Genomic DNA, 26,602 nt, shown 5'->3' on the forward strand with positions numbered 1-26,602 from the left:
GTGCGCTAAATTAAAAGGGAAGAGGCAGTTTCTTGCCCAACCTCGGGGGTCACAGAGCGGAGCCACGGGGAGGCCTCTCACCTCATAAACATAAAGGCAGGAGAGGTCATCAATAAATGATGAGGGGTGGTATACATGTATTTTTAACAGCGCTTTCGTGTGATGTCTGGCAGCGCTCTCGTACTTTGTCTCCTGGTGGAGGGCAGAGAGCAGAGAAGGACCACGCATTTTCGAAACGGCCTCCCTCGGTTCGTTGAGGGGTGGGGGGTTGTCAAGGCAGTGGGGTGGGGGCTGTGAGGTAGTTTGAGTAAAAAGGATAAAATCAGTCATGTCAGTCAAGCAACAAGTTCTCACTCGTGGTTGTATGTCAGGAGGAACGTGGGATTACACGCAACACATTTAAAATATGAACTACCCAGATTTGCATACATATTTTATCAATGTGGTAATGTAGCAACACACCATCGCTTACCCAGTCCAGTTTATTTTAGTACAAAACTCAGCACGCTTTGGAGCATTAATTAGATGACTAATTCATTAGAGGAAGTAAAAATGTTTAACAGTGTAGTAGGGAATTTTTTTTTTACTAACTAGCCATGTCAAGGAGGCGATGAAAAGTTAGTTAATAATAGACATAACATTGCAACATTTTAAAATCATTTTCAAGTGTTCTTTTTTTGCTACACTGCATGGTGTACTCGGGTCTGAAAGAAAGTGAAATATCAGTAATGTGGAGAGGGCACCATTGTGGTTTCCGGCAGCAACAAGGCGGTTGATGTTGTTTGCAGCCTACAGGCAAGAGCGCGCGAGAGCGAAAGAGCGAGAGAACAACATAAGTACTGGAAGCAAAACATATCTGGTAATTGCTCCGATTCGCATTACTCATTGACAAGTTTGAATGCAATTGAAATGTCACAAATTTCTGTCATAAAAGGGAGAAAAACATCAGAGCATCATGGAGTGGTTTAAGGCGGACTCTTTCATTTTCAGGGAGCTCTTTACATGTTACCGTTTTGGATTCAACAATGAAGAATTTCAAACTCATTTCACACTTTTATCGACAAATTTAAAACCTCTCAATGGGAGTCGCAGAGAAATAAAATCCAACCACCAAAACAATATTTTCTGTACAGCAATTCAAGTAAATCCTTTCACATCTTAATGACTTGACTTGAAATTGATAACAGTGACAACAATGAGTGGATGATGCAATTTCTGGAGTAATTGCGTGTGAATGCAGAAATATTTTAGGACAAAATACAGAAACGTGGAATGATATCGAAAGAGATGGAATGTTGATGAAATATATGGAATGATGTGAAATGAGTGATACTGAATGATTTAGAATGCCGTTAAATGGCTTTTTTTTATTTTTGTAAACTGTGTGAAATGGGTGAATTTTAGGGTAGAAAATGTGGAATTGCAGGAAAACTGTAAATATTTGAAGTGACAAAAAATAATAGCCTGCAAGACTTGAATTTTAAAAATACTTTGAAATTGGAATGATGTGAATTCAATTTATTATGTGCCAGCAGACACGTATGAAAATAACGCGTGGAATGAAAAATAGGGATAACGCATAATGTGAGTCATTTAACATGAGTTTGAATGTGATTGGGTAACGTGCACATCCCAGTTGCTTATTTTGAGTTCCTTTCTCGAATAGATTTCGAAAAAGTCAATATAGTGCACAGATTATAGGTCGCATGAATGGTGGGAAAAGTTCTAAAATGATTTACTTTATTCTTTTAATATTTATAAATAATGAGATATATATATGAAAAGGGGGTGTGTAGACTTTTTAGATAGACTATATTACACTTTTGTGTACGTTCTTTCTCCTTTATGGATCACTAAAGGTTGGGAAACACTGCTGCGATAGTAAATGTCTTGAAACATAAATAAAATATCTGAACATTATTATTATAAGTGCACTGCTACACGCTAGGACTACATTGGTGTGTGCATGTGTGTGCGCGTTCGTGTGGAGTGTCAGGTGTGCTCGTCTCGGGGTTAGAGCCAGACACATTGAAGAATCAGTCAAAAGGACAGGTTGGGGACCTAAAGGGGGGCCAAAGATCCCCTAATTGGACAAGTGAGCCCGGTGGCGGTGAAGCCGAGTGCGACGAAGACAATCTACCTTGGTGACCACTCCTTGACATGCCATTTGCCTCCGAGGACCCCCAGGGCTGGCCGAAACAGCTGCCCGCCACGGCTATAACTCCAGGCCAAGACGAGGACCTCGGGCTAACAAGCGGATAACGACAGACGGGAGGAGACGGCAAGAGAGCGGCGCAACAAAAGTAGCAATCGAGCGAGAAGTCACCGGGAAGAACAGACGCGCTCACGCTGGCACTCTTCGTCCCGGTTCAAACCCGCTTCGCAAACGCTCGCGCGAGCCCGAGATCGCAAGGTGGCTTGAATCGAGGAAAGAAGCTGCCTTGCTCGCTATCCTATTGCTCATTTCATCATCAGACAAAAGTGACACCGATATATTTACATGGCGCGGCAGAGGAATCTGGAGGCATGTTGCCTGGGAGATCAGAGGCCTGGTTTATAGAATCGAGGCAGCACAAACAAACAGCAGCCAAGGCCCCTGGCTCTACACACACACAAGCCTGTATACACCTGAGTGCAGGAATACACACTCTCCCAGGTTTGAAGTTCGTCTGGAGTGGCAACCCAAATAAAGAGTATGAAGCGTGATGCCAGGAAGCGGCTTCAAACGGTTATCAATACAATTGGCTGTGCCAGGCGCAGCAGTTTAACCTCTTTAGCGCGCCGGGTGTGTGTTCGCTGAACGCGGCTCCTTCTCGGGAAGACGCCTTCTGTGGTTGTCGTCTTCACAGAGACGCGCTGGGGCCTGATGGGTACTGAGAGTCCCGCTTTAAACAGCGCAAGGCTTCGCCTGCTTTAACAGTCCCCAAACTCATAATAAGACCCTGAGAAAACACAACAAATTCTCCCACTTGCCAGAGCACACGCACACACTGGTTGTGATGTGCAGCAGAAATTTGCAAAGCGGTAAATAGTGATTCAAGTGCCTCTTCACAACAGATGTCCCAAGTTAGCCACTTTATGGGAATCAACTTTTCCTGACTGCTCTCATAACATTTTTTTTTTTTTTTTTTTCTTTCCGCATCCTCTTATACGCTGAGAGGGACAAACACGAGGAGCCATACAGAATAATTCTAACACATTTGTAAACACTGACACAAGTACAAAGATAAACAGGCATCCTATAAAAATACACACTATGCAGCGCTCCAGCAGGATTTATAATGTCCAACTCTATCTGCCTGGTGGGTTTTGGAATTTGATGGAAGCTAATTCATGAGAAATTGAAGTAAAGTTCAGTTTGAGAGAGTAAGAAATGGGAAAAAAGAAAAAAAAAAAGAAAAAGGACAAAACAACAACAACAACAGGGTTAGGGTAACAGTTAGGGTTAATTTTTTTATTTTATTTTATTTTTTTAAGTGGGCCTGTAAAGCTGAGTCCATTTACATTGTTTTGTGTACCGGTAATAGCTGCATTTTAGGTAAGTATTCTATTGAAGGATCAAAGAAAGCTATTAGAACAGTCTTTGATGATAAATCTACTTTCTATTTGATGATTTAAAAGTAATTCCAAGATTTTACTTAAGTAAATATCTGTTAATAATAATAAATTATATTTAGAGGAGACTTTCTTGGCACTCAAGGACACCGTACAGTATGAGGTCAAAAAAAAAATAAATAAATAAAAAAATAATAAAAAAATTAAATAAAAAAAGCTTTGAAGAAAAGAAGTATAAACACAAGTAGAAAAAAGTGATTAATCACGATTAATTACGGAAAATTGTGCGATTAACTCATTCACTGCCAGCCTTTTTAGAAAATTTCAAAATTTTCAATACTCGCACAATATTATGGTCAATTATATATACACACGCAGCATTCCCTCGCTATATCACAGTTCACTTTCTGCGGTCTCACAGATTTTTTTTTTTTTAGTGCAGTGTTGCCTTCACTTTTTTTAGTACCCATTTTATAAAATGTATGAAGGTTTGAACATTGAGAAATATGAGAAAATGTAAATGTCTCAATGAGAAAAAGTGTATAAACTGTGTGGTGGTGTTTTTTTTTGTTGCAGACTTAAAACATTTATAATAAATATAAATATAACTACTTTGCGGATTTCATTTATTGCAGGATTTTTTTGGAAGCCAGCTCCAGCGAAAAACGAGGGAACACTGTCAACCGGATCTGCCAAATGACAGATTAGATTAACACCGTCCAGTTCTTTTATAATCAACAGTAGAAAAATTTTGGTTGTACAAAATGCAGCCATTACTCCCACGGATTCTCAAACAGTTTATTTTGTATCAAATGGGCAATTAATTACGGGAAATTACGTGATTAATTTCTTAAAAAAAACTAATAAAAAAAAACCTAATCGTTTAACCATACCTGAGACCCAAACCCCATCATCTTGTGTCTCTAAAGTCACATATCCAGAAGAGTCAAATAAATACAAAGACGGAAGTTTCCAGACCCACCAAGCGAGCGTAGCCTGCCAAGTGATGCGGCAGCGCCATCCGGGGTTGAATCTGGCGTGCAATCATGCTGGCTAGGCCTCAACGGCAGCCCCCTGCACCCCTTGATCCTGAGCAGAGGCGGGTCTCAGCGGACCCATGGGTGCCAAGACGCTGCCATCCAAACCTGGAAGCATCAGCCTCCAGGCTCCACATGCATGTGCAATGCGGGAGTGTGGATGTGTGCGTAGGCAACCTTCTCGCGATGACACATATGGTGTATGTATTGGCGAAAACTATGACAATGTCACTACGCACTGCTGCTTATCTCACATCTTCAATTACTGTATATTGAACCGTTTCGTCATTTGGCTTTTATGACAATTTACAGCCGGTTTTGGGCTCCAGAACTCCAGTAAAGAAAAACTGAAATGTGCGAGGACGTTTAAAAAAAAAAAAAAAAAAAAAAAAAAAGATAAACTCGCTGAAACAAAAGGCCAGAATGCTACAATGGAACGCTAAAATGCATTTATGGAGCTTTGAACTTCCTGTTTTACGAAGGTGATGTGAATTGTATTACCGACACTCCAAAACTAAACGTTAAAGATGACGTCACCCCCCACCTAAAAAAAAAAATGTTTTGACAGTAATATGTTATGCAGCCCCACTAGTCCAAACATGATATTCTGGTTAATATTGTGTATATGGAATATGAGTTATGAAGCAAAATCCACTCGTTTTTATCCATCTCAGGGTGCGGCCATTTTGCCACTTGCTGTCGACTGAAGATGATATCAGTGTTGCTCAGGGCTCAGGTATCAACCAATCACAGTGCAGCTTAAAAAACTAAACTAAACAAACAAAAAACAAACAAATAGGTGAGCTCTGATTGGTTGTTGCCTGAGCACCGAGCAACTGTGATGTCATCTTCAGTCGACAGCAAGTGGCAAAATGGCCGCCCCCTGTGATGGATTAAAAACAGCTGGATTTTGCTCCATAACTCATATTCCAAAAATGTAATATTAATCAGAATGTCATGTTTAGACTAGTGGGGTCACAAATAACATATCATTGTCAATAAATGTTTAAAGTTGACTTCCAGATTAAAGGAAAATGACCATTCATGTGTTCAGTTCATTTTGGGTGAAATACTGCAAGACCTAAAGACACAGACCAGTGATATAACTAAAATAAAATAAGAACCACAGCCTCTTTGTGTCCTTTGTCCATCTTTGACGCTTTTTAATATGCATTTGTATAACATAATATGACTTCATCCATGTGCTTACTGAGTAGTAGCTGTGTTAACACTATACTGGGAGCAAAGATTGGATACAAAAATGTGCTTACAACAATATTACTATTTATATATCACCTTTAAAGACAAAGTGTTTACAAAGTGTTTTGAAAACAAAGCAAGGATGAAATGATGCACAATTAGGAATAAAAAGAATCGTCTAGGAGAGGGTACGGCAGAACAGAATGCAACAAAACAAAATACGGGTCAAAAGGAGCAAACAAAGATAAAAGTGGAAGAACAATGCCTGTATAAGAGAAAATGAAAGTTAAAATAGTCTGTAGAAATGTGTTTTAAGAAAAGAAAAATGAGTCGATATGCCTTCGCCATGTAGGGTGCTCTGAAATCCGTCCTAAAAGTGTTCGCTCTGGATTATGTTGCGTTTTCTTGTTTACTGGTGATGTCAGCACAGACAACCGGATTTGATCCTTTGTATTATTCATTGGTTGAATTGTGCAATAATGATAAACAGCTATTGACATTGGTCTTAAACAACCCCGTGATGGAAATGCAAGATGAAATCAGGACTTTGAGTCCAAACGGCACAACGGCGTCTTAACTGTGTCGGTTGGTGGAAACCCGGCCGAAATGGCCGTCGTCCATTGCAAACAAGGGAGCTCTTCCTTGTGGAGAAAAAAAACAAAAAAAACGGAGCTGGCCGCTCTAAACATGATGAAAAGGACGACGGCGGAAGATAAAGCCACAAAGAACTATTGTACAGCGTCCGGCCTCCATGTACACACACGGTTAGGTTTTTACTTTTGATGCTTTTATCACTTTAGATTAAGCTCCCCTCGAAGCTATTAAATTCTAAGCCGTCAAGTTTACTGCCTGTACATGCCTTCCTTTTTCCACTTCCACTCTAGGAAAGAAGGGTCGCCAAGGGGAAAAGGCAAAGAGTAACTTATTGTTTTTATATGAGATCTATTCCCCTGCTGTTCTGGTCAATAATGACTTGGTATATCAGTGACTGCCTTGCTATTTGCACGGTTTTCGCCGTGTTTTCTCTGCCTGTGATTGAGCGGAGCTATTTTGGTGCGCGGAGAGAGGCGGTAGAGGACCAGCGAGGCTAACGTCTGTTTGATCAAAGTTTATGTGAAATTTCCCGAGGCCACTGGGGGAGCCGCTGTTTATGAACTGTAATAAAAAGAGTCATTTTGACAGCGTGACCCTGGCACACAGGAGGGGAGGGGGTGAGGATTTGGTTGAGCTCAGAGAAGGAAGAGAAGAAGAAGAGGAAAGGAAACATGATGACTCAAACAAGCAACATATTACGATCTATACCGTTTTTCATAGATTGGCTGCTCCGGTCACTTATAGTCAGGTGCAACTCATATAAAATACGGGTGTCAAAATTAGTGTGTTAATTGAGTTATTTTAAAGTTCTTTTAACGTCACTAATTTCTCCAGTCGCAACGCAGCAGACATCCTCATCAAAATTTAGCAGTACTAAATTTAATAATAATAATGCATAGTTGTGGAGACTGATGTCAAGTTGTATTTCACAAATTTTAAAAAGGTGCAGAATTTCACAAGTTACTTCATTTTAAAGATTAGATCGCTCTTAATATGAAAAGAAAAATGCACGGAGCTGTCACCGCTTCTCACAAATGCAATTATGCCATCTAGTGGCAGAAAAGTGACCTCAACACAAATCAATATCACACTCGTTTTTACAGTATGCCTTTTTTAAATTTTACCTCAACTTTATGAATTACTATGAAATTACTGAATCAGTGGCTAAAAGACATTTACAAGACATTTTTTTCCCACTTTTATGTTAAGAGTATGAAAACTTAGTAAAATAATATTTTATTTACCATTTAGACCAAATCTAAAATTTGCAATTAATGAGTTAACTGTTGAAGTCTTGTGATTAATTACGATGAAAAATTTTAATCACCTGACACCCCCAGTATAGTAATAAAATAAGAGCATGGACCCAACTCAATATCCCTGTTCTCTAATCATGTTGATAGCAGCTAACGAGTTCCGGTTGAATTAGAAAATTTCTGCTTCTATTTTACATTTCAGTTTAAAATGGCTTACCTTAGCTAGAATTATGTATTGCATTGTAGAAGACTAGTCTGTCAGTGCGACTTTTTTTCATGTTTTTTTTTTTTTTTTTTTGACTGATGTGACTTATACTTCGGGGTGACTTACAGTCCGAAAAATATGATAATTACATTTGTGCTGAAACACTTCCAATTCAATTTCAGATTCCTCTCATGCAGCATGATCCACTTTGTCCCCAACTATTCTCTTCTCATTTGGATATAATGCATTGGAAATGAGAAATTTGAATGTGCGCGCGCACTCTTGCAAATTGCTCTCATTCAGGAGGACAAAAGAGAGAATAAGAGTACGGATGCTAATGTCGCAGGTTCAAGCAATATAATGAAAACGAAAGAAGTCAATAAATAGATGGGTATAAATATCAACCTTTTGAGAGAATCAAATATTGTTGACCTTTTGGCAAGTCGATAGTGTAATCCTCCGTGCTCCCGGCAGCCTGCACAGACACTTGAGCGCTATCGCAGATTTAATGAAGATGATTTGCTCTGGATGGAACGCCTACAGATGGACTAAAGTGAACTAAATGGGAGGTTAATGATACCAAGTGAGTGAAAACTCAACTGGAATGCTATTTCCAAATGAATGTTTGAGGTCCAACACCAGGACTAATGTCGAAATTGGTTTGTACTTCTAAACCGTTTTTTTTCACAAGTTCAAGGTACCATTATAAAAATACATCCATTCTCTACACTCTTTATTCTGTTCAGGGTCACTGGGTGCCGGAACTTTTAAGAGCTGACTCCAGATCGGTCTCATATTTGCTCGGAAGAGTGTTTTTATTAAGCACTTCATAATGTTGAAACACAAAGTTTGTGATTTTTCATGAAATGATGCTGTGGCAACATGCTGTTCGCCAAAAAAAATAAAATAAAATCTCGCCAAAAAAAAACTTATGAAACTGTGCACACACATCGGGCCTATCAAAATTATCAATATCGTAATAGTTTCTTGTGAGATTTTTCAAAAATGGCTCCGTAACGCCCAAATTTTCAACAAAGCTGCCCAAATGGATGTAATAAATAAAAATAATGTAGTAGTGCTGTCACTATCAAATATTTAAATATCAATTATTCAATAGATTAATCGATTAATCTGATTCATTTGAATTTTGCATTAAAATGTATTACAAAAGCATTTCCCTCCGATTACTGTTTATTAAATTGGTGTTTACTTTGTATTTGTATAGTCATAAAAAAAAAAAGGGGGGGGGGGGGGGGGGGGGGGGTGATGTACTATGTTACCAGCTTGGTCATTGTTTTCCTAAGTAAAAACAGATAAATAATTCCTGTGCAAAATGTTCAGACAACAATAATGTATACTGATTCTAAATCAATATTAACATAAACTTAACATTTATAGTTTGCCAAAATTACAACTCACAACAACATCTAGATGTAATAAAATATAAGAACAGCTTTTAACTCATTCACTCCCAGCCATTTTCACTGAAGCAACCGCCTTTGCTCCCGGCTGTTTTACTGGATTTTGACTGATTTTGCAAGGCCCATAGACTATTGTGATCTATTGCTATAAAAACATGGAACCTACCAAAAGAAAGATTAGAGTCAGGGGGGGAGGAGAAAAAAAAAAAAAAAAAAGTATTATTTCAGTTTCCGTTTTGCAGCAATTAGAATATAGCTACGTTTCATCATTATTCACAAATCTTTTTAAAACAGTGGGGAAAAAGCTTTTTGCAACATGGCCCTGGTTGATCTCTTATACTCTGCTGCCACCTGCTGGCCGTTTTTGTAATAACCATTGCTTCAAGCATCTCTTCAGTTCAGAGGCTGCATCAAAGCCTTCTGTATGCTCTAGCATTTAAAAAAACAAAAAAACAACAACAAAAAAACAAAAACAAAAACATAAATACGTCTTAGGGAGCAAATGAGTTAATAATCCAGAAGACAAAACTGAAATTTCACAATTTAGCAAATGTTCAAGGATTTGATTTTCAAAATGACGATTAATTAAATTTGATTTATTGCCCAGCCGGTACTTAACAACTCTGTGGCCTTTTTATAGGAAAGAGCCTTAAAAAAAAAAAAAAAAAAAAAACAGAGCAAAAAGCCAAGCGGGAATGTATTTTACCAGTAAACCGCAATCAAGCATGTACAAACGGCATCACGCTGCGTCTCTCCGCTGCTGCTTTTCAAAATAAAGCTCTCCCCGGGTCAGCCAAACAGTAGGAGAAGGCACGGCGTGATCCGAGGAAGCTTTGCTCCTGTCTGGTTCTTGTCTGAGATTTATCAGAGGTTTCACAAAATCAATGCCGCGCGCCGTAAGAAAGATCACAGCAAACACCAGAGACCCATCAGCGGTAATAGCCTCCTCGACACGAACAGGGGAGACAAAAACGCATCTGTCAGGAATGGCAAATTTGGGCTGTAGAAAACACACGAGACAACGAGCAATGTAAAGAAGCGTCATTTCCTGACACTTTTCTAAAGCCTTAAATGTGCATAATGCTCTGGATTTCAGACCTGGTGGAAGATTGTATGAATACATGCCACATCAAAACTTAAGCATGCATCCATCACATTGACTGGGGGGTCTTCTGTAGCGTGCGCACACGCACACACATGCACGCACTCACGGGCAGGCAGAGGATTATTGAGGTTGCATCAAAAAGGAATAATAAAGTAGGTCCTTAAGATTTTAATAAGAATAAAATGAAACAGTAACCATCTAGGGGCCAGCAGGGTTAATCCGCTCTATATTACTGAAAATAAAAAAAGGATAAAAACAGGCATCAGGGCAGAGTTACAGCGAGAGGGAGGGGGGCTGGGGGAGGAGATTGGGACATGAAAGAGGAAAGAAAGAATAGAGATGGTCATCTGCTAAAAAGTATGGAGCTAGATGCTAACACGTGATAATATTATCTCAAATTTCCCAATCTGTTATTTTCTTGTCCGTGCCCAAAGATGACACTGCTTGACTGTGTTTAGAATTGATGAACGCGCGGCCCATTCACGAGCATCCTCCCAATGTCAAAGCACGTGCGAACGGCAGCAGCAGATGGCATGAAACAGTTGGCAAGAGTGAGCGAGCGTGAATATCTGTTTACTAATAACCCTTTAATTACTTCAGATGGGCAATGGGATCAAACATCCGGAGCCACACAGGAATTAGCCTTAAATGAGACTGGACTCAGATCGTGGGCGAACTCCTTATGTTGCCGTAAAGACGTTCGCGGGGAGAAATTGGAAAACAGTTATAGAGCGAAAGTTGATTAAATATTCTCTTTTCCCCCCACCAAGAACGATTTATAATCAAACAACGGCATATGCTTTAATATTAACCTGAGAGGGGGAGCAATTAAAGGAAAAGGAGGATCAGATTTTTTGGTTTAATACATCGAGTGGTTATCGTTAAAAATATCTAGTGAAAATAAGTAGTTTATTAACTACAACAATGACTTAATCTTCAAATTATTAGAAGTCATTCACAAACCAAAATCTGATACCATTAGTAAAATATAGTATGCAATAGGGATGGGCAAGTACCGGTACTTATTTCAAGGTATCGGCACTCGAGATCATAACCACTTAGGGGACTTTTTCTGGTCACTGGATTATTAGTTTCATTGCATTTATTTATTTATTTTAATGTGTGTTCTCTACAAAATATGTATTGTATTAATAAATGGAAAAAAACAAAGAACGTTTCTATTATGTTCAATTTGAAGGAAAAATGACAAATTCGGATATTTAGGTCTTTAATTAATTGCATCACAGGCACTAGTGGTATCGGTACTAGGTATCGGCAACGGTGAGTACTAAAGAGTTGAGTCCTTGTACTGGTATCGGTATGGAAAAAAAGTGGTATCGACCATCCCTAGTATGCAATATTAAAATACCTACATTTGTCTGTTATTGATTGATTTATTACATATTTTAAGAAATGCATACTAGACAATTAAAAATGTGATGTGTGGTCTTATTTAAACTGTATCATACTGATAATTCTATTTTTTTTATTGAGATTGTTAAATTAGTACTGTAGCAGAATTATTTTATTGCAACTTGAGCATAGCTTCTTATAGCTCAGTGGTGTGAGGAATATTTCAGTAATTTCTCCATATGCATATCTTCAAATGCTTCATTTTCTGACTGTTTACACAAAACAGCAAAAATACATTGTCTCGCATATTTAAAATGCAAGTAGCACATTTACTGGTAAAAAGAGGCATATGTTGTACACGCCAGAGCGCATCTATCTATTTCCTAGGATGTTATGAAGCTGCGTCGGGAGCTAAATCCCAGCTGTGTTCGTAAATGTCATAAAAAAAATAAATAAATAAATAAAAATCCTTAGTCTGCAACAATAACGCTCTGCCTGCCCACCCATTTTGTTCCACTCGAACCCACCTTTTGGGCGAGCACGCTCGAAAGATGCACGCCGGCCAACCTCGCGCCTCCTTTTACGCCTTTCATTACGTGAACGTGGGGGGAGCGGGTGCCGCTGCCCTTTTCCTGCCTGGATGCATCGAGAGAGCATACATTTTAATGACGGGACCTTTACTTCCCAACAGCGGTGAGGTGGGAGGAAAATAAATTGCTGTTCAAAAGGAGATAATACTCCTGGCAGTGCGGGATGGGGCACCTGCGTGGCGATCACTGCTAAGCTGAGCCCAACCTGTATAAATTAAGATATAAATAGCCTCATCTTGGGTTGTGCTTGAGTGCTGCAGAACATGCTTAATAAATGCATATAGGTGCGCGTGTGTGTGTGTGTGTGTCCTCTGAGGGAAAGGAGCAAATCACATGTCCAGCATACAATCTGGTTAAGGACAGTCCTATATGTGTGTATGTGTGTGTGTGGCCCTGTGTGAGCATACTTGTGACAGAGTGCTCGGCAAAGCTAAATCCCACTCAAGTGTAAGGCAAACAGTGGTGGTGGTGTGTGGTTATTGTATTTTCTTTGCTCGGATCCCAGTAAAGATCTCCAGGCCTGCGCTGCCTGTCGCCACGGCCATCCCGCCATCAGGGGCCAGCTTCGCTCTGCAGCCAGAGTCTTGGCGCGGGCCCCACAAGGAAATTAAAAGGGGATTAAGGCTGGCCGACACTTTGTGGCCGCTTACTTATTTGTGTGGGTGCGTGTGCGTGGTCATATTGTGGAAGATGTGGGGTGGAGCTTGGTATATGGATTTTGGGTGTGAGCCCAGCTAAACTATTTTATCTTTGCGTTATTTTTAAATCACACACACACACAAAAATAATAATAATAAAAAAAAAAAAACTTTTTATATCCATATGAGGGATAATTATATGGAAGAGCAAAAATGCCAAAATAAAGAATAAATAAATAGAAAATCAAAACGGATATAAAAATATAATTTAAAAATTCAATACAAAAAAAAGAAAGAAATGTAAATAAAAATAGCAAAAATACATAAATGGTAAAACTAAATAAAAAAAAAATTAAAAAAAATAACTCCAAAATAAAAATAAATATAATCATAAATGCAGAAATAAATACAAACAAATAAACAGATTTAAGTATTAATAAATAAAAAAAGCTCTGTTCTCATATTTATTTCTAGACACTGTCAGCATGAACTGCATCATGAAATGTTCCTCAAATAAGGGGGGCGGTCCTAAGAATATCATGACATAACAAATTATTAATTCATATAAATACAATTCAAAAACTCAACCACAAAGAAATCGATTTGCAAATGTATTAATAACTAACAAAATTTCGGTTCTATCACAAAGCAGCACTTGATTTGCTCTTTATTTGATCCGTGCTGCATGATGCCTGGCATACATGCATGCGGCGCAGCAAGGTGTCTGTGATTGTGAAGCACATCAGGCAGCTTGGGTTTACTGTCTCTTTGTGTTAGAACTCAATATAATTGCTGCAGGGGAAACCAACTGTATGGACGCCAATGTTTGGTCTGCTAATTAGCAGTTTGTATCTGTAATTAATAGGCATTACCAGTCAACAGGGCTCCCGCTCACAGGCCCCCACCAGCCTGTGACAGAAATGCAGGCGGTGTGCCTCCCCTACAGAATCACACTGCTGAGCTTCAAGGAGACTATATTTCACTGATGCATTCAGTGGAAATCATTGGACACAATCTTGGTGCTTTCCATTTGACAGCAAGCAGTCGTTTTCAAAAGGATTAAGTGAGAAATCTTCAAGCACCATACCGATAACTCATATTGTAACTGAATTGAGACTCCCAGCACTATAGTAAAGAAAACAATTCACACAGATTAATGGACAGGCTTTGCTAAACAATAATTCTGTCACAAGTGGGACTACATAATTTAAAGTAGTAGAGATTCAATGTGGACAAAAGGTCAAATCAATACATACTAAATTTGGTTGACACTAGAAATACTGAACTGAATTAACAACTTAAGTGGATTAAAAAGTGATGAAGTGCCAAGCAGTTCAACAGCGCTCATTTATAGACCTATACGGACCATTGTAAACAATCAACGAACTTGCCATTATTCAAGCAGAAAAGCTCATTTTGCGTCACGTCTGACCGCATACGCTAGTAGGACTACATTTCCCATGATTCTTACAAACGGAAGAGGAAGTTATTGTAGTTCCGACCAAAATACTCCTGCTCGTAATTTGATGCGGACAAGAATGAGAACGCAAATGTGAAATTTTATTGAAATTAATTTAATTTTTTTATTTTTTATTTTTTTATTGGTTTATACATCGCTATGAAAACTATGTGATTGACATACAAATGACCCAATTCACTTGCTGACTGGAATTTAAAAAAAAAAAAAAAAAAAAAACTTGGGACAAAGGCTCAAAATTGATACTGTCCCATTTCAACTGATCACATAAGAGGTTATTAAGCTACAGCTCATGTCTCAGTCACGTTACTGATAATGTTACCATGTCAGATTAACATATTAGTCACATTTCAGTGTTTAAGGTGACATCCTAAGTGTAACTTTAAGTTTTTATATAGTCACCACCCGACTTCCATTCAGGCAACATAGATTGTTGGATTAATTTTTCATTTTTTGTGAAAATCAGAATGGTTTTCTGACTCCAGATGTGATTGAGTGCCGACCAGCCAAGGGTGTTGGCCACTATTCGCCCAAAGTCAGCTTGGAAACAGAATATACCTTGTGGAAATTTGATAGTTTACAATATAAAATCATTGCTGTTTTAGCCCTAAAGTCCAAAAGTACCACAAAGTGTTGTGCCCACCACTGACGTAAATAGATATGAGCAGAAGAGCACATGAGCACAAGGTGGGGCAAGGTGTGGCCTGATGGCAAAGATATCAATTATCCGGAGCACAGTGGCACTCTGGCTTCCTCCAGGTCTGGTGTTAAATAGACTTGTCAGCACTGTCTTTCCGATTTCCCCCTTCACATGAGTAGCCAGCGATAGTACAGGTTGGCCGCTCGCCGCTGCTCCTCGCCGGCTGCCGGCCCGCATCTTGCCTGCAATTCATCAGCTACGGAGCACATTGGCCCAGTCTCGGTCGAGCGCACGCCGCGTTGTAGCGGAGTCAGCCAGAGATAGAAAAAAAAGAAAAAAGAATCATATCACCTTCCAAAAGTCTCTGTAGAGGACGAGGAGTGGGCCAGAATTTCACCGGAATGCCTTGGGCAGGAGTGCACGTTTGAACTTGAGGGTGTTTGTGTGGGAGTGTTTGCGCAAAAATAGAAGGGGAAAAAAAGATGTAAGGCGAGTTCAGGTGGAAGGGTGTCATTCTGGGGAGCACAACAAAGGCTCTGTTGGGCTTCAGGTGAGGGCAGAGAATTTGGGACACGAGGCGGGGAGCTTTGGCACATGGGCACGAGCCACTGGCTAGCTCGCAGCGCTCGACTGAGTTGAAGGGCAACGGAACACTGACGGGAACGAGGGGCAGTGAGGGGAGGGAGACTGAAAAAGGGACAATGAGGTTACTGGGAGAAAAAACAAGTAAGTAAAGCAGCAGGGTGCTAAGCTCAGAGTGCTTAAGTATTTATTTGTAATGAATAATAACCATGGCACACTAACAAAGCACTTGTTTAATATGAAGAGGCCTCCAGAGGAGCGAGAATCATTCCAGCGGACCTTTAACGGGGCGGCGGACTCAAAGGCGGCCGACGGGAAATGCCAAAGTGCCATAAACCTTCCACCTCCCATCTGCATTCAAAAACACTTTCCGTCCCTTTACACTGTCCATGCTGTCTGTGCTGAATAAAACATTAAACACCATTCTGAGATATTAACCTACTTAATTAAAAAAAAAAAAAAAAAAAAAAAAAGGAGCTCCATGATGTACGTCTATTTGGTTGGCGTTCAATGCTGCCCAGCTGTCACCACCAAGCCTGTAACCTAAATTATCCAGCGATGCTCTTTCACTCTAGTTAAGGGAATAAGCACTCCTTAAACACTTCAAAAGGCTCGAGTTTGAATTCCCTGCACTTCTCAAGTTCAGTAATTATTCAATCTGGGTGATAATGAGCGCCTGTTCGACCTTGAGGATAATAATATTTCCCTTTTATGTGGGTGTTTTAAGTTTTCCAGGCTAATTTAGGAAAACAGTGCTTAATCTTTCAGCAAAAGTAGCAAAACAGTGGGCTCAGAAAGTCTCAGAATCAGAGTGGTACGATCGCCAGTTAAAGGGGAAGTCAACCCCCCCAAAAATTTATGGACAATAATATGTTCTAAGCAGCCCCACTAGTCTAAATACAGTATCCTGGTTAATACTTGCGTTAGTGGAATATGAGTTAAGCAGCAAAATTCAGCAGTTTCTGTCAAGATCAGAAGGCGGCCATTTTGCCACTTGCTGTCGCGTGAAAATGACATCACAGTTGCTCAAGTCTAAGGTAACAACCAATCACAGCTCAGCTTCAGAAAACAGGTGAGCTGTGATTGGTCATTGTCTGAGCCCTGGGTAACTGTGATGTCATCTTCAGTCGACAGCAAGTGGCAAAATGGCCGCCCACTGAGATGGATATAAATGGTTGGATTTTGCTTCATAACTCAAATTTCATAAATGTAATATGAACCAGAATATCATATTTAGATTAGTGAGGTCATGTTATTGTCAACAAATGTTTAAGGTTGACTTCCCCTTTAAAGGGGGGGGGGGGGGGGGGGAAGGCACCTCCCAGGCTCCCAATGAAACTGGCAAAGGGGTTCTATAACCATGGCTCTAACAGTCATAACCTCCTGTTCCAAATCTAAGCTGCAATCGGATCAGTGGGGTTCTTTAACTGGGAAGGAAAATGTTTGCTTGGGAAAAAGCAGGACAGACGGGGAAGTAAGCATGAAAAGGAATAACACGGTGGGAGATAATGTGGACCTAAATGAATGTTTGAGCGGTGTGTGTGTGTGTGTGTGGCAGCATGCTCATTGGTAACGGGCCTGAACGGAACCCAGACGGGTGCCCGGACTGAGACCCCACGCTTAATTGGCCACTCAAATGTTACCAGGTCCCTTCCCAAAAATGGCATGATGGTGACACATGGCCAAAGAGTGGGAGTCGAAAGGAGCTTGTGGGGAGTGGAAATGGAGCAAAAGGTTTAGCACCTCCTGTAGCCAAGTGATTTCTCCCTCTTAAGGTTTTTTTGTTTGGGACGTGGTGCATATCACCTCTCACCGCGATGACCAAGCAAAAATTAACCCCTCGGGTAATTTTATACCCAGGAGATGGACATTCTCAAGATTGAAGCTTCCCTGATCTTATTGTGAGAATGCGTGACGAATTCCTGTCAACCCCCCCTTACACTCAATTTGCGGAAGGCAGTGCTTTTCATTTACAAAGACGAGGAATTCAAACGTGCACCAGAGCAAGACGGGAGCAAATTCACGATTTTTTTCCAGTTCATCAAAGCGTCCACTAGCTAATCCCTTTCTTATATAAATAGCTCATTTGGTGGAGAGGGTAGCCGCCACATAGAGCTCTAACCCTTCTGTCCGTGAAGCTACAGCCAGGATAAGCTGTGTGTTGGATTGGCACACGGGCAGCCTGGGGCCTGCTGCTGCGCTGGCCGCCAGTACAGATGGAGGGCAGGGCTGGGCAATGCCAGCTTGTCAGTCGGATTAAAACGACTCATTTATTCACTGAAGTATCGTGCAAAGCGACTGGGCCAAACTGGGGTGAGGGAAAAGGGGGAGAGCGGAGGGTCGAACAGCGGCGAAACGGGGGCGTCTTTGGTGTGAGGTAGGGTCTCTTCATCCCTCCCGCGCTTCTGCCTTTTGCCTGTTACTTATCTTTCTCGGGCTGCCAGAAGCCATTACCGCAGTGTACGGAAGGCGGCCGGCAGGGTGGCATCTCCTAGTGCCCGGTGACAGATTGCCGCTCGGCCGTGGTGGCGAAGAAGGTGAGGGGTGGACAGCGATTGGCTCCGTTGGTCAGGAAGCGAACGCTGAGGGTTGGAGAAGGAGGTGGAGGAGGTAGAGTGGATGACAAGACCTGGCTGCATGACCTTTGTGGTATAGCCCGAGTTACTTGAAGAGACACAGTGGTTGCAGGCCCAACACGATGCCAGGGCAAGAAGGTGGATCCTGATGCAGCGATGCCTGGTTGTGCCCAGGATCCTGCTGGCTTCACAGAACCTCAGTGAGGATAAGTAGAGGACGACTAGTCATGTCTAATAACCTCTCCAACTTCAGAGGAGCTTCAAACATCTCTTAGACTCTTCAAAGTCATCAGAGTTTGCAGAAGGCATTCAGGCCCGGGTCCAAAATGAGAGGGCGGAATGCCTAAAAGGTCAAAAACTAACTGCAAAAATGTCCACAAAACTTTGTGAAGGAATTTGGAATTGGCCAAGAAATAAACCATGTCCATGATAGCACACATTTTTCTTAACCCTTGGGTTATTGACTGCTAACGTATTACCAACCATGATACATTTTTAAACAGTTTTCAAACCACTTTCATTCCTTTGTGTCATAAATTGTCCAAACAAAAGATCAAAGCATGTTAATCCTATGAAATGCACCTCTGCAAGGGATTTTCTTTTCATTAGGCTCAACAGGGAAATAAAAGATCGAGCCTGTCTGAGATTGATATCAGTGATCTAAACGTCCCCATATTTCAAATGTAAAAACACACCTCAAAACTGCACAAATTCAGAACACTGACCATCCACAGCTGTGCGTTGATCTACGAGGTCATCTACGGGAAGGGTTTTATCGGGTCTAATTACTCCCGATAGTCGTAATTTACAGGTTTGCGGGAGGGAAAAGTCGGCAAGATTCACACTTCTGTGGGTCAGCATCTGTCGCCATTACCGCGCAGCGCATGCAGCCGGCCAGTGGGAGCAGGAGAGGAAGCGATAAACAACGAGCGGCGTGTGACAGATTAGCAGCGCGGGCTAAAGGACCTTCCACTGACACATCATTTCTCTTGCTAAGCGAGTTTGTTTTGCGGCAGATGTCACCAATAAAAACAGAAACGCGGGAGACGGGGAGGGGAGGCGGCGACACAAGAGGTGGCTTTTGTTCCCGATCCAGAGGGGAGGGTGGTGAAAGGAGCGGGCTTGGAAGTAAAGGTTGAGGGCTGCTTAGTAGCTAGAGGGACCCGTTTAAAAGTCTGCCTCACTTTTTTAATTGAGCATTAACAGCGAAGCCGAGGCAGGCCAACTTCATACTGCATGTTTGTGCTGACTGTAATTATCCTCACTGTTTTCATTTTTAGCACTGCAGGACAAATTGCCAGTGTCGCACTGAAATGGTAATTTCAGTGCCATTTGCATCAGCCTGTGTAGTGCATCTGACAGGGAGATACTGCAGAGGCTAAGCATTTTCCCATGACTATTTTGTTTTAACACTGCACTGTAAAGTGGTTTCCACACATTTTGCTTACTCTTCTCTTCCCTTGTGTTTCTCCTTGTCTAGCCCTACGTTGCTCATAGATGAGCCTGGTCAACTTAAACCCAAGCAGTTAGTTGTTTAAACTTCCCGCTGCATCTGTCTCATTGCCTACCACACAACTTGACCGACTAGCTCTAGTTGAGACTTGATTCAATATATTCTGACAAAGTCCAATATACTTAAACTCCAAAAACAGGATAAGATGAACATTTGTGACGCATGAGCTCAGGTCAACAATCATCCAAACTGTTCCTTTATGCACCATGTTTTGTGTACTTGACCACAGTCATGCTAGAACCTGAGTGAAAAAGAGGGTTTTTCTTGAAGTTATGGAATTGGAAGCGATAGTGGAAGATGCAAAAAATGAACAATGCAGTTGAAAGAATTTTTGTCATAGCCTAAGGATGATGTGGCATGACACCTTCATGTGATTGGCTCCAGGTCAGCACTTAGAAGCTCCAAAACGGCTTTGCTGAATAAAGAACATGTCGTAATATTTTTTGTTTCTGGGATTTAAAAAATGTTAAGACTACGCTGCCACTGCTGTGAGTGCTATTTTGTGATTGCCTTTCAAACGTATTTAAAAAGGCAAAATCGCAATTCCTTTCAGGTTTAATAGATCACATTGCATGTGCTAAATTAATCTATTTGCATATACTCCTCCCAAAAACCTTTTTTCTCCTGCCAAACACACAAGATTGCTGCACAATTTAGTTATTTAAGCAATCCTGGGTACACACGGTTAGTAGATCACCTTCCACATGTTTGTGTAAGTTATCAAGTTGTGCCAGTTTTTGCATGTACAACCCGTGTGTAAATGAAGTTTAAAGCATAGTTTTCAAAATGTTGTGAGTTCAAAATAGTACCCCTGAGCACACATGAGGAAGGGTCTATGGTCTTCAAAATGATTGCAGGAAGCCATCTTGACCATCCATGAATGTTATCAGCCAATAAGCTCGAGTCAATCATCCTGTAAAAATGTTTTGTTTCCATTCTGCCAATGATGGCTGAATTATGACCTGGCTAATCACCACACATATTTGAACCAAAGGATTGCTTTGAACTTATACAGATAAATGTCACTCCTACCTGAGCTGAAATACAGAGGACCTCCAGCAGACAGTTTGATCCGAAGAAGTCTATAGGGTTAAAAAAAAAAAAAAAAGGTATAAGGTATTAGTGGACATTCACACCACAGCAAACAAAAACAGGAATATAGGAACGTTGGCGTCATATACAGCGTTATCAAAACAATCCCTGGCTGGCAGGCTGATGGTGCAGGTGTACTGTACATCTACTTCTATCACATCTATAACACAGGCCAGGCACTTGGTGTCCTAAGGTCTGCTCCTGTCCTGTTCAATATCTAACGGAAGACTGCCTGCCTGGTGGCTCTCCACTGCCAACCTTCAGAAATCTTCTTCCTCTTCTACTCACAAGTGCCATATGGGCGGCCGAGCCTCATTCCATTAGCAAGAGCCGAACAGAGAAAGGGAGCAGGCCGGGGTCCCAGCCCTCCTGGCCTTCCCCTGGCACTGCCACAGGGCATGCCCTGCCCACCACCAGCTGCCCACACTGGGTCAAAAGACACAACAGCCGCTGGCTACCTGAGTTTGGCAGCAACCTGCCTCTCAGTACACTGAGACGCAATCCATCAATGTAGAGGAGCGTCCAAGGAAATTTTAACAACAGACTCCTCCTTTCTTTGGCCAATTCACTCAGACTGCGGTGGTCTACATTGGAATTTAACTTAAAGAGGTCGTCGACCTTAAACATTTCTTGACAACAGTATGTTATATGCGACATACATGTTCTTCGGATACTTTATTTCACTCATTGCCCTCACTCATTCAACTCCCAGATACAACATCCAGTTTACACCGTTTCAATTTTAACTTGCTTCATAATTTCACGCCACCCGGGCTCACATTTTTTCTCATTCAACATACGTACAGTTTTCACACAATTTAACGTTTCATATACTAAAAAAAAAAAAAATTCCATTCATTTCAAATGGGACAAACGTTATACTTTCAAAGTTCAACTCGCCACTCCCTTACATACTACTCGTCATCACTCGCAGTTGCTCGATACTGCCCGGCGGCACAGTTGGTAAAGTGCATTTAATGTCCAGTAACCAGGAGGTTGGGGGTTTGAATCCCACCTCTGACTGTACATTGTAAATATGTCCATTAACACAAGATAGTAAATAATATGCATATATACTAAATATATCATGAAGTGCATTACTTCATCACCTTCCACAACAGCCTTCTGCATTTTTCCACTTTAGGCAGCGTTTCATGGTTTTTAATAAGTCAGATCAGTGGTTAAGCAAACGCCTGGGAGGTCAGGGTTTGTATTCTGGTTGGAGTAGATTTTAGTCCAAGATCAATTTTGTATAATAATCAGTTTAATTATTTAACATAAATTATTGCACATTATTAAATATTATTTATACTATTTCCAAAGGCAAACTTCACTCATTCAATATGGCATTCAGCAAAGTTATTTTTTTTAAATATCAATCTATATTTCAATACAAAGCATTCCACAGCATTCCACTTTCAGCATTCACACACAATTTCCCCAGAAATTGTACATGTCGAGTCGAAACATGACATTCTGATTATTAGGTTTGTTGAATATGAGTTATGATGCAAAACCTAGTCGTTTTTATCCATCTCAGGGGCCGGCCATTTTGACACTTGCTGTCGACTGAAGATGACATCACAGTTAGTAAAGGCTCAGGCAACAACCAATCACAGCTCACCTGTTTTTTGAAGCTGAGCGGTGATTGGTTGTTACCTGAGACCTGAGCAACTGTGATGTCATTTTCACTCAACAGCACGTGGCAAAATGGCCACCTTCTGTTAGTCATATAAACGACTGGATTTTCCGGCCTAACTCATATTCCACTAATGCAATCTTAACCAGAATACCATATTTAGACTAGCATAGAACATATTAAGAACATTTGTTTTGGCTTGACTTCCCCTTTAAATAACACTTTGAATACAACTGGAGCAACCAAATAACGGCATGATCATAATAAACCTGTAAATCAAATATCATGCAGGCTAAAAAGTTTTTATTTTGAAAAATACACTGATGAAAAACACACCTCTGTATTCGTATGATGAGAGGTAGTCATCCTTTAGTTATTAGATTAGCCTACCTGTTAGCGCAGTGGTTGACAGGTGCTAAAACAAGGATGTAACTAGTAACTGGTAATTATTAGCTTCCATCTGGCCTGCAGTGTTACAGCAATTCTCAGCATGTTATTCCTTCACGGCAGCTTTTTCCCCTCTAATCCTGACATCATATCACCTTGACCTTTAACAGGTGACTGAGCATCCCTGAGGGAAGCTAACAAAAGGCCATCACTGCGTTTCCTACTGATACCACTGATGTGATATCAATTGGTATCTTGTAGCGAGGGGGATTTACTTCGCTGCTGCATGAAGCTCTGTTCATCTCAGAGCATGACTGTCACAGTGAGTAAAAAAAAAAAAAGGGGGGGGGGGGGGGGGGGCTTAGCCGCCACCCATCACCCCACGTGCCGCATGGGAGGGCAGCGACAGCACTGATTGAGAGCAACACCCGTCAGGTGAGTCTTTCACAATTGACGGTGCAGAAGGAGCATCGAGTGGACTGTTTGCACCGCTAATCTCTGATGCGGCGACCTGTCGGTCTGCCACAAGTCTCCGGCGGTTGGATGCGATGAGCCTGCACACACAAGCTCACCCCAGGATCTCTGCTATTATCTCCCTGAACAGAACGAGGCGCGCTGATATGCTCTAAATACATTTCATTATCATCATCATGATTCTATCGCTAATTCTGTGTTGTGGTTTTGCAGCCGGGCCCTCCCGGGACGTGTCTGAGAGACTGAATGATTAAAACATGTACGATGAAGCATGCACCAAAACGTCCCTGCAGGCTTCCGCGCAAGATACGTGTAAGCATCTCCACTGACACTTGGAGTCAGCCAACAGCAGAGGAGGTCGTCTACTGAGACTGATGAAGAACCTCCGGGTAATCGCAAGCATGCCAATTCGATGCAATGGGATTGACCTGAGCTGACCTCATCTGTATCCATAAATCCACATTATACTTTCTGTCATGACGCAAGTGTCGCTACTCTCCAAATGTTAGAACAAAAACAGTTTCCGGTCATTCCTGGCCTGCGTTTTGGCCCGTTTCTGTGTGGCTGGAAAGGCGAGGATAAAGTTTTGTGACAGCATTTGATGAATGTTTAATCCAACATTCATACACGGCAAACTGGGATTTGGTCCCCAGTCAAAACCCACCAAAGACACACAGCAGGTGTGTGAAATATTCATTCACTACACGCTTCATTAACAATGAAACATACCGTGGTCGCCTTTCATGTATTCATTTCGATTATTGAAACAAAAGACAGAAAAATGGGCGATTAAAACATAGTGGGCGTGCTATTCTATATTTGTCTTACAGATTTGTAACCATTTGTTTTGTGACAAATAACTCCTGCCTGCTGAAATCCCGCTGTCATCTTGCTGGGAGTCAGACAGCGCTCATGTTGCGGGCTGTGACAAATGTCTGCCTGCGACTCGTCAGCGCTGCGTGCAGCTGCAGCAGCGGTTTGACCCTTGACCTGTCCAGGAACATCTGCTAACTCATCGCATAAGACATTCTGATTAATGTCCGAGGCGTGTACTGATCAGTGTTCCTATTTGTATTAATTAACACGGTAAAATGACAGTGAATGATTTGTCATCTGTGCCGACTGACAGCAGACGGATAAAGTGACAGATGCCATGCCTTCCAGGGATGGAATCTGTTATCTTTCCCTCACAAAGTGATGGCAATGCCACTATGGAGTGTTCAGCGCCTTTTCAGTATAGACCCCGCCCCTTTGAATGGATGTGTCAAGTAGATTACTGAATTTCCCAGCGGAGATCATTAAAGTTTCATTTAATCTCATTTAATTAAAACAAGAATGTGCAAGTCCTTGACACACTGTCCAAAGCGATATTGTTCGGCCGCGTCAGGCCTCTGATAGTCATAAAATGTAGTCACGTGACATTTCAAGACACAGTTTTAAGGTCAAGACATGTTTAGAGAAAAAAACATATATGGGGTATATAATTTTGCGGAAAAAAAAAAATGTTGCACATTAGCCTCAGTTTTGCTGGCTTTTTTTTTTTTTTTTTAATAAATCTGACACGGCATAATACAGTTAGCTGCAAAAGTGACTGACATCACCACCTGCTAAATGACATTTAATTTTTATATTCAACTTTCTTTATTGACAAAATTTCTGTGCCCAAAATTATACATACAGTACGTTCTTAGTACAAATATAAAATCATTTTTGATGTCCTGCAGCACAAATTAAGCTGTCCAACTGCCACCAAAATAAATACAACCGTGTAACGTTAAATCACATATTCCTGACTAACTATATTATTTTATGGCATGCGCAATTATTTACCTTGACGTTTGCGAATTCCTTTTGTAGCAGTCAGCCAACTGTTCTGCGGGACAACAGTGATTTAGTCGCATTACTCGTAAGGAAGAGGGCTTTCCATTTATTTGTTCCCATAAGCACGTGAATCATGAGCTTGTCAAAAGTTGCAGATATCTTTTTGCCTTTTGTCTTTTTCACAAGCAGAGAAAGTTCAAAATTCAAGAAAAATATTGAAGTTTGGGGATAAAGTTCCTGCTTATCATGCATTCTTGTTAATCAAAAACTGCATTTAGCTCGTTTATAGACCTATACGGACCTTTGTGTGAAAATCTTAAAATTATAAGACTTTACTTTGTTAAGGTGACTGTAAAATGAAATCTGGGTTGCATAGCAATGCACTGACTGAAATACTTGCATGTTCATTTCATTGCTCAATGGCACAGTTGCTGTGTATTTCGCTACTGTAACTGACTATACATACAGTATACGTTCGTGTAGTACTTATAACAAGACTCACTAACCTAAATATAAAAAGGAAAATGTCACTTTCTTTAAGTATAGATTAAGAAATATTTGCTCAAATATGGTAAGTTAAATAAACTGAGTGAGAGATGGAGATTAGTTTAAACACCAGACATTTACTACGATCTCAAAATGTTTGTTCACTCACTGTAACAGATTGTTCTCACTCCCAACGACAGGTATAAAAGTGGTGGAGACTTCCATATTAGGGGAGCACTATAAGCACAAAATTAAGTTTGAAGTGATAGAATTAGAAATGTTAATGGAAGACAGGCAAAGATATTACTGCAAAATCTATTGCGATAATTTAGGGGAAGCAAGCAACTGGATAAAAGCCATGTTTTGTTTGATTTAACTCATCCCGAGTTTGTTGCAATTGGATATACTGGATGTGCTCACCTGTGATAAAAATTTGAAATAGCATACCAGAAGACTGCACTGAAACCAAATGACTCAGATGCAAGAAAATGTGGCGCCGAAAGAGGTTTTGTCATAATTAACATGGCATGACTCCTTCTTGTGACTGGCTCATATTCAAAAGCTTCAAAATTTGCATTGCTTAATAGATGATATGTCATGATACTTTTTTCGTTTCGAGCATTTAATTAATTAATTTTTTTACTATGGGTGTCGGGCGATTAAAACTTTAAATCCTAATTAATCTCATGGCTTCAATAGTTAACTCACAATGAATCACAAATTTTATCTCTTCTAAATGTACAATATTTTTTTTCCCTCAGTTTTCAGACTCTTGTTAACAAAAGTGGGGGGAAAAAAGTTAAATAGTAATAAGGCTGCATATTTTAATCATTGATAGTCATTCCAAAATAATTCAGAAATTTGCATAAAAATAAAAAATGTAATGTAAAAAACAAGTGTGATATTGATTTATGTTGAGGCCATTTTTCTGCCACTAGATGGCAAAATTGTATCTGTAAGA

The 26,602-nt window shown here is 40.6% G+C and overlaps 1 protein-coding gene across 1 annotated transcript in view; it reads right to left on the reverse strand.

Annotated features, from left to right (window-relative positions):
* stom (stomatin) overlaps window positions 1-26,602 on the reverse strand; it is an 84,590-nt gene that overhangs the window by 56,298 nt on the left and 1,690 nt on the right. The window contains exon 2 of the mRNA XM_077497631.1: window positions 20,775-20,824. The gene's annotated coding sequence lies outside the window, so the exon portion shown is untranslated. The remainder of the gene's footprint in view (window positions 1-20,774; window positions 20,825-26,602) is intronic.

The sequence above is a fragment of the Festucalex cinctus genome, chromosome 15 (assembly GCF_051991245.1).
Source record: "Festucalex cinctus isolate MCC-2025b chromosome 15, RoL_Fcin_1.0, whole genome shotgun sequence".
In the NCBI taxonomy this organism is placed as follows: domain Eukaryota; kingdom Metazoa; phylum Chordata; class Actinopteri; order Syngnathiformes; family Syngnathidae; genus Festucalex; species Festucalex cinctus.